This window comes from Hylobates moloch, unplaced genomic scaffold (assembly GCF_009828535.3).
Source record: "Hylobates moloch isolate HMO894 unplaced genomic scaffold, HMol_V3 SCAFFOLD_1, whole genome shotgun sequence".
Classification (NCBI taxonomy): Eukaryota; Metazoa; Chordata; class Mammalia; order Primates; family Hylobatidae; genus Hylobates; species Hylobates moloch.
The window spans coordinates 172,616,377-172,628,397 of NW_026652276.1; the positions used below are offsets into that span (position 1 = coordinate 172,616,377).

Consider the following 12,021-nt stretch of genomic DNA (forward strand, 5'->3'; position numbering starts at 1 on the left):
ATGTTAAACCATCCCTGCATCCCTGGTATGAAAACTACTTGATCATGGTGGATTATCTTTTTAATATCCTGTTAGATTGAAGTAGCTAGTATTTTGTTGAAGATATTTGCATCTGTGTTCATCAGGGATATCAGCCCGTAGTTTTCTTTTTTTGTTATGTCCTTCCCTGGTTTTGGTATTCAGGTGATACTGGCTTCATAAAATGATTTAGGGAGGATTCTCTCTATCTTTTGGAATAGTGTCAATAGGATTGGTACCATTTCTTCTTTGAATATCTGATAGAATTAAGTTATGAATCCATCTGTTCCTGGACTTTTTTTTTGCTGGTTATTTTTCTATTACCATTTCAATCTCATTGCTTGTTATTGGTCTGTTCAGAGATTCTATGTCTTCCTGGTTTAATCTTGAAGGATTGTATATTTCCACAAATTTATCCATCCATCTCCTCTTGGTTTTCTAGTTTATGCATGTAAAGGTGTTTATAGCGGCCTCAATAATCCTTTGTATTTCTGTGTTTTCAGTTGTAATATCTCCCATTTCATTTCCAGTTGAGCTTATTTGGATCTTCTCTCTTCTTTTCTTGGTTAATCTCACTATGGTCTATCAATTTTATTTATCTTTCCAAAGAGCCAGCTTTTTGTTTCATTAATCTTTTGTACTTTTGTTTGTTTGTTTTAATTTCATTTAGTTCTGCTCCGATCTTGGTTATTTCTTTTCTTCTGCTGGGTTTGGGTTTAGATCGTTCTTGTTTCTCCAGCTCCATGAGGTGTGACCTTAGATTGTCTATTTGTACTCTTTCGGACTTTCTGATATAGGCATTTAACACTATGACCTTTCCTCTTAGCACTGCTTTTGCTGTATCTTAGAGGTTTTGATAGGTTGTGTCACTGTTATTGTTCAGTTCAAAGAATTTTTAAATTTCCATCTTGATTTCATTGTTGACCCAATGTTCATTCAGGAGCAGGTTCTTGAATTTTCATGTTATTGCATGGTTTTGAGGGTTCCTTTTGGAGTTGATTTCCAATTTTATTCCACTATGGTCTGAGAGAGTACTTGATGTAATTTCAATTTTCTTAAATTTACTGAGACTTATTTTGTGGCCTATCATATGGTCTATCTTGGAGAATGTTCGATGTAATGATGAATAGAATGTATATTCTGCAGTTGTTGAGTAGAATGTTCTGTAAAAATCTGTTAATTCTGTTTGTTGTAGGGTATACTTTAAGTCTATTGTTTCTTTTTCGACTTTCTGTCTTAATGACCTGTCTAGGGCTGTCAATGGAGTATTAAATTCCCCCACTAATATTGTGTTGCCATCCATCTCGCTTCTTAGGTCTAGTAGTAACTGTTTTATAAATTTGGAAGCGCCAGTGTTAGGTGCGTTCATATTTAGAATTGTGATATTTTCCTGTTGGACTAGTCCTTTTATCATTGTATAGTGTTCCTCTTGGTCTTTTTTAACTGCTATTGCTTTAAAGTTTGTTTTGTCCAATGTAAGAATAGCTATTCCTGCTCGCTTTTGGTGTCCATTTGTATGGAATATCTTTTTCTACCCCTTTACCTTCAGTTTATGTGAGTCCCTATGTGTAAGGTGAATCTCTCAAAGACAGCAGAAACTTGGTGAATTATTATCCATTCTGCCATTCTGTATCATTTAAGTGGAGCATTTAGGCCATTTATATTCAATGTTAGTATTGAGATGTGAGGTACTATTCTATTCATTGTGTTATTTGTTGTTTGAATACTTTAGGTCATTTTTCATTGTGTTATTGTTATATAGGTCCTGTGAGATTTATTCTTTAAGGAGGTTCTATTTTGGTGTATTCTGAGGATCTGTTTCAAGATTTTAGTTCCATTTAGCAGTTCTTGTAGTGCTGTCTTGGTAGTAGCGAATTCTCTCAGCATTTGTTTATCTGGAAAAGACTATATCGTTCCTTCATTTATGAAGCCTTACTTTCACTGCATACAAAATTCTTGGCTGATAATTTTTTTTTTCTGAGATGGAGTCTCACTCTGTTGCCCCGGCTGGAGTGCAATGGCATGAGCTTGGCTCCTGCAACCTCTGCCTCCCGGGTTCAAGGGATTATCCTGTCTCAGCCTCCCAAGTAGCTGGGATTACAGGCTCATGCCACCAGGCCCAGCTAATTTTTGTATTTTTAGTAGAGACAGGGTTTCACCATCTTGGTCAGGCTGGTCTCAAACTCCTGACCTCATGATCCACCCACCTCAGCCTCCCAAAGTGCTGGGATTACAGGCGTGAGCCACCACGCCTGGCCGATAATTTTTTTTAGGAAGGCTAAAAATGGGACCCCAGCCCCTTCTAGCTTGTAGGGTTTCTGATGAGAAATCTGCTGTTAATCTGATAGGTTTTCCTTTATATTACCTGATGCTTTTGCCTCAGTTCTTAAGATTCTTTCCTTCATCTTGACTTTAGATAACCTGGTGACCATGTGCCTAGGCAATTATCTTTTGGGACGAGTTTCCCAGGTGTTCTTTGAGCTTCTTGTATTTGGATGTCGAGATCTCTAGCAAGGCCAGGGACATTTTTATTGATTATTCCCTCAAATATATTTTCCAAGCTTTTAGATTTCTCTTCTTCCTTGTGAACACCAATTATTCTTAAGTTTGGACATTTAACATAGTCCCAAACTTCTTGGAGTCTTTGCTCATTTTTTTAAATTCTTTTTTCTTTGTCTTTGATGGATTGGGTTAATTTGAAAGCCTTGTCTTCAAGCTCTGAAGTTCTTTCTTCTGCTTGTTTGATTCTATTGCTGAGACATTCCAGTGCATTTTGCATTTCTCTAAGTGTGTCCTTGATTTCCAAAAGTTGTGATCGTTTTTTATTTATGCTATTTCACTGAAGAATTTTCCTTTATATCCTGTATCATGTTTTATTTTTTTCTTTAAGTGGGACTTCACCTTTCTCAGGTGCCTCCTTGATTAGCTTAATAATCATCCTTCTAAACTCTTTCTGTCAATTCAGAGATTTCATCTCATTTTGGATCCATTGCTGGTGAGCTGGTATGATTTTCTGGGAATGTTAAAGAACCTGGTTTTGTCGTATCACCAGAATTGTTTTTCTGATCCTTCTCATTTGGGCAGACTATGTCAGAGGGAAGATCTTAGATTCAAGGGCTGCTGTTCAGAATATTTTGTCCCACAGTGTGCTCCTTTGATATGGTGTTCTCCCCCTTCCCCTAGGAATGGGGCTTCCTGAATGCTGAACTGTAGTGATTGTTGTTGTCCCTCTGGGTCTAGCCACCCTGCAGAGCTCCCAGGCTCCGGGCTGGTACTGGGGAGTGTCTGCAAAGAGTCCTGTGATGTGATCCAGCTTCAGGTCTTGCAGCCATGGATACCAGCACTTGCTTTGGTGGAGGTTGTAGGGGAGTGAAGTGGACCCTGTGAGGGTCCTTGGTTGTGTTTTTGTTTAGTGTACCTGGTTTTGTGTTGGTTGGCCTCCAGCCAGGAGGTGGCGCTTTCAAGAGCACATCAGCTGCAGTCCTATAGGGAAGATACAAACTTTGCCCTAGGGACACCTGGTTTAAGTATTCAGGTTTCGCAGGCAGTGGGCAGGGCCATCATGCTCCCAAGAGATTATGACCTTTGTCTTTAGCTACCAGGGAGGGTAGAGAAAGACCACCAGGTAGGGGCAAGGATAGGCATGTCTGAGCTCAGCCTCTTCTTGGGTGGGGCTTGCTGCTGCTGCTGTGGGGTATTGGGGGTGTGGTTCCCAGTCCATAAAGTTATATTACCAGGGGGATTATGGCTGCCTCTGCTGAGTCATACAGGTCACCAGGGAAGTGGGGGAAAACTAGCAATCACAGACCTCACCCTGCTGCCACAGCCTGCAGTCCTAAAGGCTGGTTTCATTTCCACCAGGTCCCACAACAGCACTGTCTATTTCCAGGCTGCCGGTGACGAGAGCTGACAACTTGCCCAGACCACAAGCCTCCCTGTTGAGAAAGCAAGCGGACTCACAGTTTTTCAGTGTCTCAGGGATCCTGCAGCAGTGATCCAGTTCCTTCAAAAGGTCTGTGGATTCTCTTGGCTTTCCAGGTATGTTCCTGTGGTAGTTCTTGGAGCAAAAGTTCAAAATGTGAGTCTCCACACGCTTCTGTGTCCGTCTGAGCGGGAGCTACAAGCTAGTCCTGTCTCCTATCCACCATACTAATCTTTCAGAATTCTACTTGTGGCTCTTTTAATTTTAATTTAATTTAATTTAAAATTCAGATCCTCAACCAAACTAGCTGCATTTCAAATGCCGAACCTGTAGCTAGTAACTACTATATTGGACAGCTAAGATGTAGAACATTTCTATCATGCAGAAAAGTTCTGTTGGACAGGCAGCACTGGGTTCCAGAGTTTAAACAACTTGCCCCCCAGACCCCATGGCGAGTAATAAAGTAGCCTAGGACCTAAATCTCCTGCTTTCAGGTATGAGTTTCTTTCCACAGTATCTCCCTGATTGAAATCTGGGTTTGTGTAACCTTCACCTTGATCCTGATTCTGGTTTGGTAAAACATAACAAAAAATTTTCTACATGATGCTCTTTGGAGGCGTTTTACTCATTCCCTATTTTCTTTTTAACCCCTGCCTCACGTGACATGGCTTCAGGTTCCTTCATCACCATGATGATCTCAAAATATACTCTAGTGTGTCAATGTCCCAGCTAAAGTGTAGTGTCCAGAATTAATGACGTAGCTTAGATATTGTTTCACAAGCAAACAATAGAGAGGAACTTTTTTCTTCCTTGTCCTAAATTCTTGCCTAAGGGGACATTCTATCATATTTTTGGTAAATAAATTTCATTGAGCTTACTGTCATTTCAAAAAAAATTCCCCACATCTTCAAAATGAGTGAAACAGTTAAGAATTGTTCAGGAAATTGTAGCCTGAACAAGATTTCAGTAGTATACAATAGACTTTAATGCAGTATGTTCTGTGATAGTTACAGTCAAAGAGAATTAGAACCCCAGGACCTGGAAAAGTTCTTCACTTTCCTTTGCTATATGATGGAGCCAAATTCTTTACTCAGTTCTCTTCGTTGGAAAATGAACTTGAACAGATTTTATAATGATCGTGCTGCTCTACATATATTCTTTAATTGTTAATTTTTTAAGATGTTTGAAATGTTGAAAATAATTTCATAGGCCAAACACATCATCTTGATGTAATAAAAATTAAAATAGGTTTTTTATTTTTAGGAGGCTGTCTTAGCTCAGGCTACCATGTCAAAAATATCATAGACTCAGTTACTTAAACAATAAACATTGTTTCTTATAGTTCTGGAGGCTGGGAATTACAAAATGAAGGCCGTGGCAAATCTAGTATCTGGTGAGGACCAACTCCTAGCTTGTGGACAGCAACCTTCTTGCTGTATTCTCACATGGCCCAGAGTGCTAGTTCTCTCCCTATTCATATAAAGACACTAATTCCATCATAGTGGCTAGACCCTCATGACCTAATTACTTTCCAAAGGCCCTACCTTCAAATACCACCACATTAGGGCCTCAACATAGGAATTTGGAGGCAGGGGGACAAAAACATTCACATGTTAGCAGAGGTTAAGAAGATATCTTTTGTCAAATTTGTAAGTCTAACTTGTTAGGTGCTTGATATGTCTGAGAAAACAAGTATAAATTATAAAGTTTTTTCCTTAGTTATATATAGAGTGTTTAATGTTGGGTAAAATTATTCTGTCAAATTTATGAATTAACTGAATATTAATCAAAGAACAGTGAAAGTGATGATCTTATTTTTATTTTAACAAAAAGTAAGATTGTAAACTAAGCCTAAAGACTTAAGGAAAACTACATTTTAAATTTTATGAGTTACCAAAATAGAATATCAGTGAAATAAAAGAACGGCAAGTATTTCTTTTGTGAATTACTGCTTTCCTCTCTGTCTGTAATTTTCTTTTTTTGTTATGTCTGGTCTGTAGTTTTCTTTTTTTGTTATGTCCTTCCCTGGTTTTGGTATTAGGGTGATACTGGCATAAAGAATGATGTAGAGAGGATTCCCTCTTTCTTTATTTTTTGAAATCGTTTCAGTAAGATTGGTACCATTTCTTTTTTTATTTTTTATTTTTATTTTTTGAGACGGAGTCTTGCTCTGTCACCCAAACTGGAGTGCAGTGGCGTGATCTCAGCTTCCTGCAACCTCCACCTACTGGATTCAAGCAATTCTCCTGCCTCAGCCTCTCGAGTAGGCAGGACCACAGGGGTGTGCCACCATGCCCAGCTAAGTTTTTGTATTTTAGAGACGGACTTTCACCATGTTGGCCGCCCACCTCAGCCTCCCAAAGTGCTGGGATTACAGGCCTGAGCCACCACGTCCTGCCTAATTTTTTGTATTTTTAGTAGAGATGGGGTTTCACCATGCTGGCCAGGCTAGTCTCAACTCCTGACCTCGTGATCCGCTTGCCTCGGCCTCCCAAAGTGTTGGGATTACAGGCATGAGCCCCCGCAGCCAGCCGATTGGTACCATTTCTTCTTTGAATGTCTGATAGAATTCAGCTGTGAATCCACCTGGTCCTGGACCTTTTTTCATTGGCTATTTTTAAAAATTACTGTTTCAATCTCACTACTTGTTATTGGTCTGTTCAGAGTTTCTATTTCTTCCTGATTTAATCTAGTAAGGTTGTATAATTCTAGGAATTTATCCATCTCTAGATTTTCTAGTTTGTGCATGTGAAGGTATTCATAGCAGCCTTGAATGATCTTTTGTATTTCTGTGGTATCAGTTGTAATGTCTCCAACTGAGCTTATTTGGATCTTCTCTCTTCTTGGTTAATCTTGCTAATGGTCTATCAGTTTTGTTTATCTTTTCAAAGAACCAGCTTTTTGTTTCATTTATCTTTTGTATTTTTTGTTTGTTTCAATTTCATTTAGTTTTGCTCTGATTTTGGTTATTTCTTTTTTCTGCTGGGTTTGAGTTTAGTTTTTTCTTGTTTCTCTAGTTATTTGAGGTGTGACCTTAGATTGTCAATTTGTGCTCTTTCAGACTTTTTGATGTAGGCATTTAATGCTGTGAACTTTCCTCTTAGCACCACTTTTTGCTGCATCCCAGAGGTTTTGATAAGTTATGTCACTATTATTTAGTTCAAATAATTTTTTATTTCCATCTTGATCTCATTGTTGACTCAAAGATCATTCAAGAGCAGATTATTTAATTTTATTTGTATAGTTTTGAGGGTTCCTTTTGTAGTTGATTTACAGTTTTATTCTACTGTGATCTGAGAGGATAATTGTTGTAATTTCAATTTTCTTAAATTTACTGACACTTGTTTTGTGACCTGTTTGTGGTCTATCCATATGGTCTGTCTTGGAGAATGTTCCATGTGCTGATGAATAGAAACTATATTCTTGGCTGGGCATAGTGGCTCATGCCTGTAATCCCAGCCAAAGCAGGAGGTTCACCTGAGGTCAGGAGTCTCTACTAAAAATACAAAAATAGCCAGGTGTAGTGGCCTGTAATCCCAGTTACTCAGGAGGCTGAGGCAGGAGAATCGCTTGAACCCAGGAGGTGGAGGTTGCAGTGAGCCGAGCTTGTGCCACTGCAGTCCAGCCTAAGCAACAGAGTGAGACTCCATCTCAAAAAAAAAAAAAAAAAAAAAAAAGAAAGAAAAAATAGAATGTCTATTCTGCAGTTGTTGGGTAGAATGTTCTGTAAATATCTGTTAAGTCCATTTGTTTTAGGGTGTAGTTCAAGTCTATTGTTTCTTTGTTGACTTTCTGTCTTGATGAACTATCTAGTACTGTCAGTGGCGTATTGAAGTACCCACCATTATTGTGTTGCTATCTCATTTCGTAGGTCTAGTAGTAATTGTCTTATGAATTTGGGAGCTCCAGTTTTAGGTGCATATATATTTAGGATTGTGCTAATTTTCTGTTGGAATAATCCTTTCATCATTATATAATGTCCCTCTTTGTCTTTTTTTTTTTTAACTGTTGTTTTAAAGTCTGTTTTGACTGATGCCAGAATAGCTATTCCTGCTTGCTTTTGGTTTCCATTTGCATGGAATATCTTTTTCTATCCCTTTCCCTTAAGTTTATGTGAGTCCTTATGTGTCAGTTGAGTCTCTTGAAGACAGCACTTACTTGGTTAGAGAATTTTTATCCATTCTGCCATTCTGTGTTATTTAAGTGGAACATTTAGGCCATTTACATTTAACATTAGTATTGTGAGGTGAGGTATTGTTTATTTATCATGCTAGTTGTTGCCTAAATACCTGGTTATTTTTCATTGTGGTATTGTTTTACAGGCCCTGTGAGATTTATGCTTTAAGAAGGTTCTATTTTGGTGTATTTCAAAGATTTGTTTCAAGATTTAGAGTTCCTTTTAGCATTTCTTGTAGTGCTGGCTTGGAAATGGCAGATTCTCTCAGCATTTGTTTGTCTGAAAAAGACTATCTCTCCTGCATTTATGAAGATTAGTTTTGTTGGATACAACATTCTTTTTTTTTTTTTGCCTTTGAGACGGAGTCTGGTGGCAGCTGTGTCGCCCAGGCTGGAGTGCAGTGGCATGATCTCAGCTCACTGCAACCTCCACCTCCTGGGTTCAAGTGATTCTCCTGTCTCAGCCTCCTGAGTAGCTGGGATTACAGGCGTGCATCACACCCAGCTAATTTTTTTTTTTTTTTTTGTATTTTTAATAGAGACAGGGTTTCACCACGTTGCCCAGGCTGGTCTTGAACTCCTGACTTCAGGTGATCTGCCTGCCTCGGCCTCCCAAAGTGCTGGGATTACAGGGGTGAGCCAGCACACCTCACCAGATACAACATTCTTGACTGACAATTATTTTGTTTAAAGAGGCTAAAGATAGGACCCAAATCCCTTCTGGCTTGTAAGGTTTCGGCTGTTAATCCGATAGGTTTTCCTTTGTAGGTTACCTGATGCTTTTGCCTCATAGCTCTTAAGATTCTTTCCTTCAGCTTGACTTCAGATAACCTGACAGTATGTGCCTAGGCAATGATCTTTTTGTGATGAATTTCCCAGGTGTTCTCTGAGCTTCTTTATTTGGATGTTTAGATCTCTAGTGAGGCCAGGGAAGTTTTCCCTGATTATTCCCTCAAATACATTTTCCAAACATTTAGATTTCTCTTCTTCCTCAGGAACACCAATTATTCTTGGTCATTTAACATAATCTCAAATTTCTTGGAGGCTTTGTTAATTTTTTAAATTCTTTTTTCTTTGTCTTTGTCTGATTTGATTAATTTAAAAGCCTTGTCTTCAAGCTGTGAAGTTTTTTCTTCTGCTTGTTCTAGTCTATTGTTGAAACTTTCCAGTGTATTTTGTAAGTGTGTCTTTCATTTCCAGAAGCTGTGGTTGTTTTTTCTTTAAGATATCTATTTCTCTGGAGCATTTTTCATCCATATATTGTGTTGTTTTTAAATTTCTTTAAGTTGGTATTCACCTTTGTCTGGTGTCTCCTTGAGTAGCTTAATGATCAACCTTCTGAATTCTTTATCTGGTAATTCAGAAATTTCTTCTTGGTTTGGATCCATTGCTGGGGAGCAAGTGTGATATTTTAGGGGTGATATAGAACCCTGTTTTGTCATATTACCGGAATTACTTTTCTGGTTCCCTCTCATTTGGGTATACTATTTCAGTGGAAAAATCTGGAACTCAAGGGCTGCTGTTCAGACTCTTTTGTCTCATGGAATGATCCCTTGATGTAGTGCTCTCCCCCTTCCCCTTGAGATGAGGTTTCCTGAGAGCTAGACTGCGGTGATTGTTTTTGCTCTTCTGGGTCTAGCCACTCGGCGGGGCTACCAGGCTCTGAGCTGCTGCTGTGGAATGTCTGCAAAGAGTCCTGTGATGTCATCCATCTTTGGGTCTCCCAGCTGTGAATATCAGCACCTACTCTGGTGGAGGTGGCGGGCAGTGAAAGTGACTCTGTGAGAATCTTTGGCTGTAGGTATGTTTAGTGTGCCGGCTTTCTTGAATGCTGGTTATTCTAGTAGTAAAGTTGTCACGTGGATAGACTCAGGACCTCTGGTTAGCCAGGATGTTTCAGGCAGTGGTATTAGCTGTTGTGTTCTCCTTCTTGGGAGCAGGGTTATTCTGTCATGAGTTGCTGTAATGGCCTGAGTTGATTGGCCTCCAACCAAGAGGTGATGCTTTCAAGAGAGCACCAGCTGCGGTAGTTGTAGGGGAATATAAGCTTGCCCTGAGTTGACCAGGGTAAGTGTTCTGGTTTCTCTGGCAATGGGCAGGGCCATAAAGCTTCCACAAGTTTTTGTCTTTTGTGTGTGGCTACCAGGGCAGGTAGAGAAATATCATCAGGTGGAGGCAGGATTAGGCGGGTCTGAGCTCAGACTCTCCTTAGGTGGTGCTTGCCATGGCCACCGTGGGGATGGGGGTGTGGTTCTCAGACTGATGGGGTTATGTTCCAGAGGGGATTATGGCTGCCTCTGCTGTGCCATATGGTTCACCAGGGAAGTAGGGGATAGCCAGTAGCAAAAGACCTCACCCAACTCTCATGTAGTTGGCAAGGCTGGTCTTGCCTCTGCGGTGTCCTGCTAACAGGGCCAAGTTTAGTTAGATCCAGGAAGCCTGTGCATGGAACTCAGCCCTTTCCCCATGCTGTAAGCTTCCCAGGTGAGAAAGCAAACATGACTTTTAGGCCTTGCTCCTCTCCGTCTGCTCACAATGTTGGTAAAGGCTCCTGCACTCGTATCTGCAGCAGTTCCCCATTCACCGCCTGGATTCTGTTCAAGATAGTTCGTACCCATTTGAAATTATTACAGAATTTCATTGGAAGCATCTTTCACCCTGCGACCCCTCCCTAATTTTGCTGTCTTCCTTGCCTGAGGGCCCCTGCAAAATCCAGTCAGGGATAGTTTCCGTGGGCTCAAGCTGGAGACTGGGTGTGCCTACAAGGCTCTTCCTGCTGCTGCTTCTACTTTTATATTGTACACAGCTCTCTAAATGTGTTTCAGTTCTAGGTAAGGTCAAATCTTTCTTCTGTAATCTGGATTTTCATATTCGTCAATAGGGATGTGTGTTCGGAGGCAGGTTTTCCCCTCTCACACTTTGGGAACTCAGTTTTTTGCCTGTCTCGCAGAATTTGCAGTGGCGTCAGTTGGGCAATTCAAAAATGAAATTGCAATATAAGAGGCTGAGGGTTAATGTTCTTCCCTAATTAATGGCACTGAGTCTCTTCCTTCTCCTGAAAATATGAAGTTTTCATTGTTTAAAAAATGTTTTTAGAAACTTAAAAAAATCCTATTTGAAATATGAATGTATATTCTGGCCAGAAAGAATGATTGCATATAAATGTGTTTGTATAGAAAGCTAAAATGTTATGGCCTTTATAATTTCTAAGCCAGCAAAACAAATTAAATTATGTTTGTAACAAATAAGTCTTTAAGTATAATCTTGCACATAAAAGATACTTTTTATTTTCTGTATTGCTAAGAACTAGCAGCAATCCATGAATATACTAAGATATGATAATAGTAAAAAGCAAAGATGCTGAAAAGATAACATGTTTAAAGGAAATACAGTTTCTCCAAGATGTGTGTGGGGGTGGGGTTGAGAATAGGGAAATAGTTTCCTTGGAATATGTTTGAAGTAGTGTGCTACAGGCCACATCTTGCCTATTTCATGTATAGATCTATATCTATTGTCATGCATTGCTTAATGATGGGGATACATTCTGAGGAATATACCCTTAGGCAACATCATTAATGTAACAATATCATAGAGTGTACTTACACAAACCTAGATGGTGTAGCCTACTACACACCTAGGCTACATGGTATATAGCCTATTGCTCCTAGGCTGTAAACCTGTTTATCATGTTATTGTACTGAATACTATAGGCAGTTATAATACATTGGTAAATATTTATGTATCTAAACATAGAAATGGTACAGTAAAAATACAATGTGAAAGATAAAAAATGGTACACCTATATAGGATACTTACTATGAATAGAGGTTACAGGACTCAAAGTTGCTCTGGGTGAGTCAATGAGTTAGTGGTGAGTGAATGTGAAGGCCTAGGACATTACTGTG

General features: G+C 39.4%; 1 protein-coding gene across 1 annotated transcript in view; it reads left to right on the top strand.

Moving 5' to 3' along the window:
• SLC25A40 (solute carrier family 25 member 40) overlaps nt 1-12,021 on the top strand; it is a 129,992-nt gene that overhangs the window by 3,474 nt on the left and 114,497 nt on the right. The window contains exon 2 of the mRNA XM_058425105.1: nt 3,908-4,030. The gene's annotated coding sequence lies outside the window, so the exon portion shown is untranslated. The remainder of the gene's footprint in view (nt 1-3,907; nt 4,031-12,021) is intronic.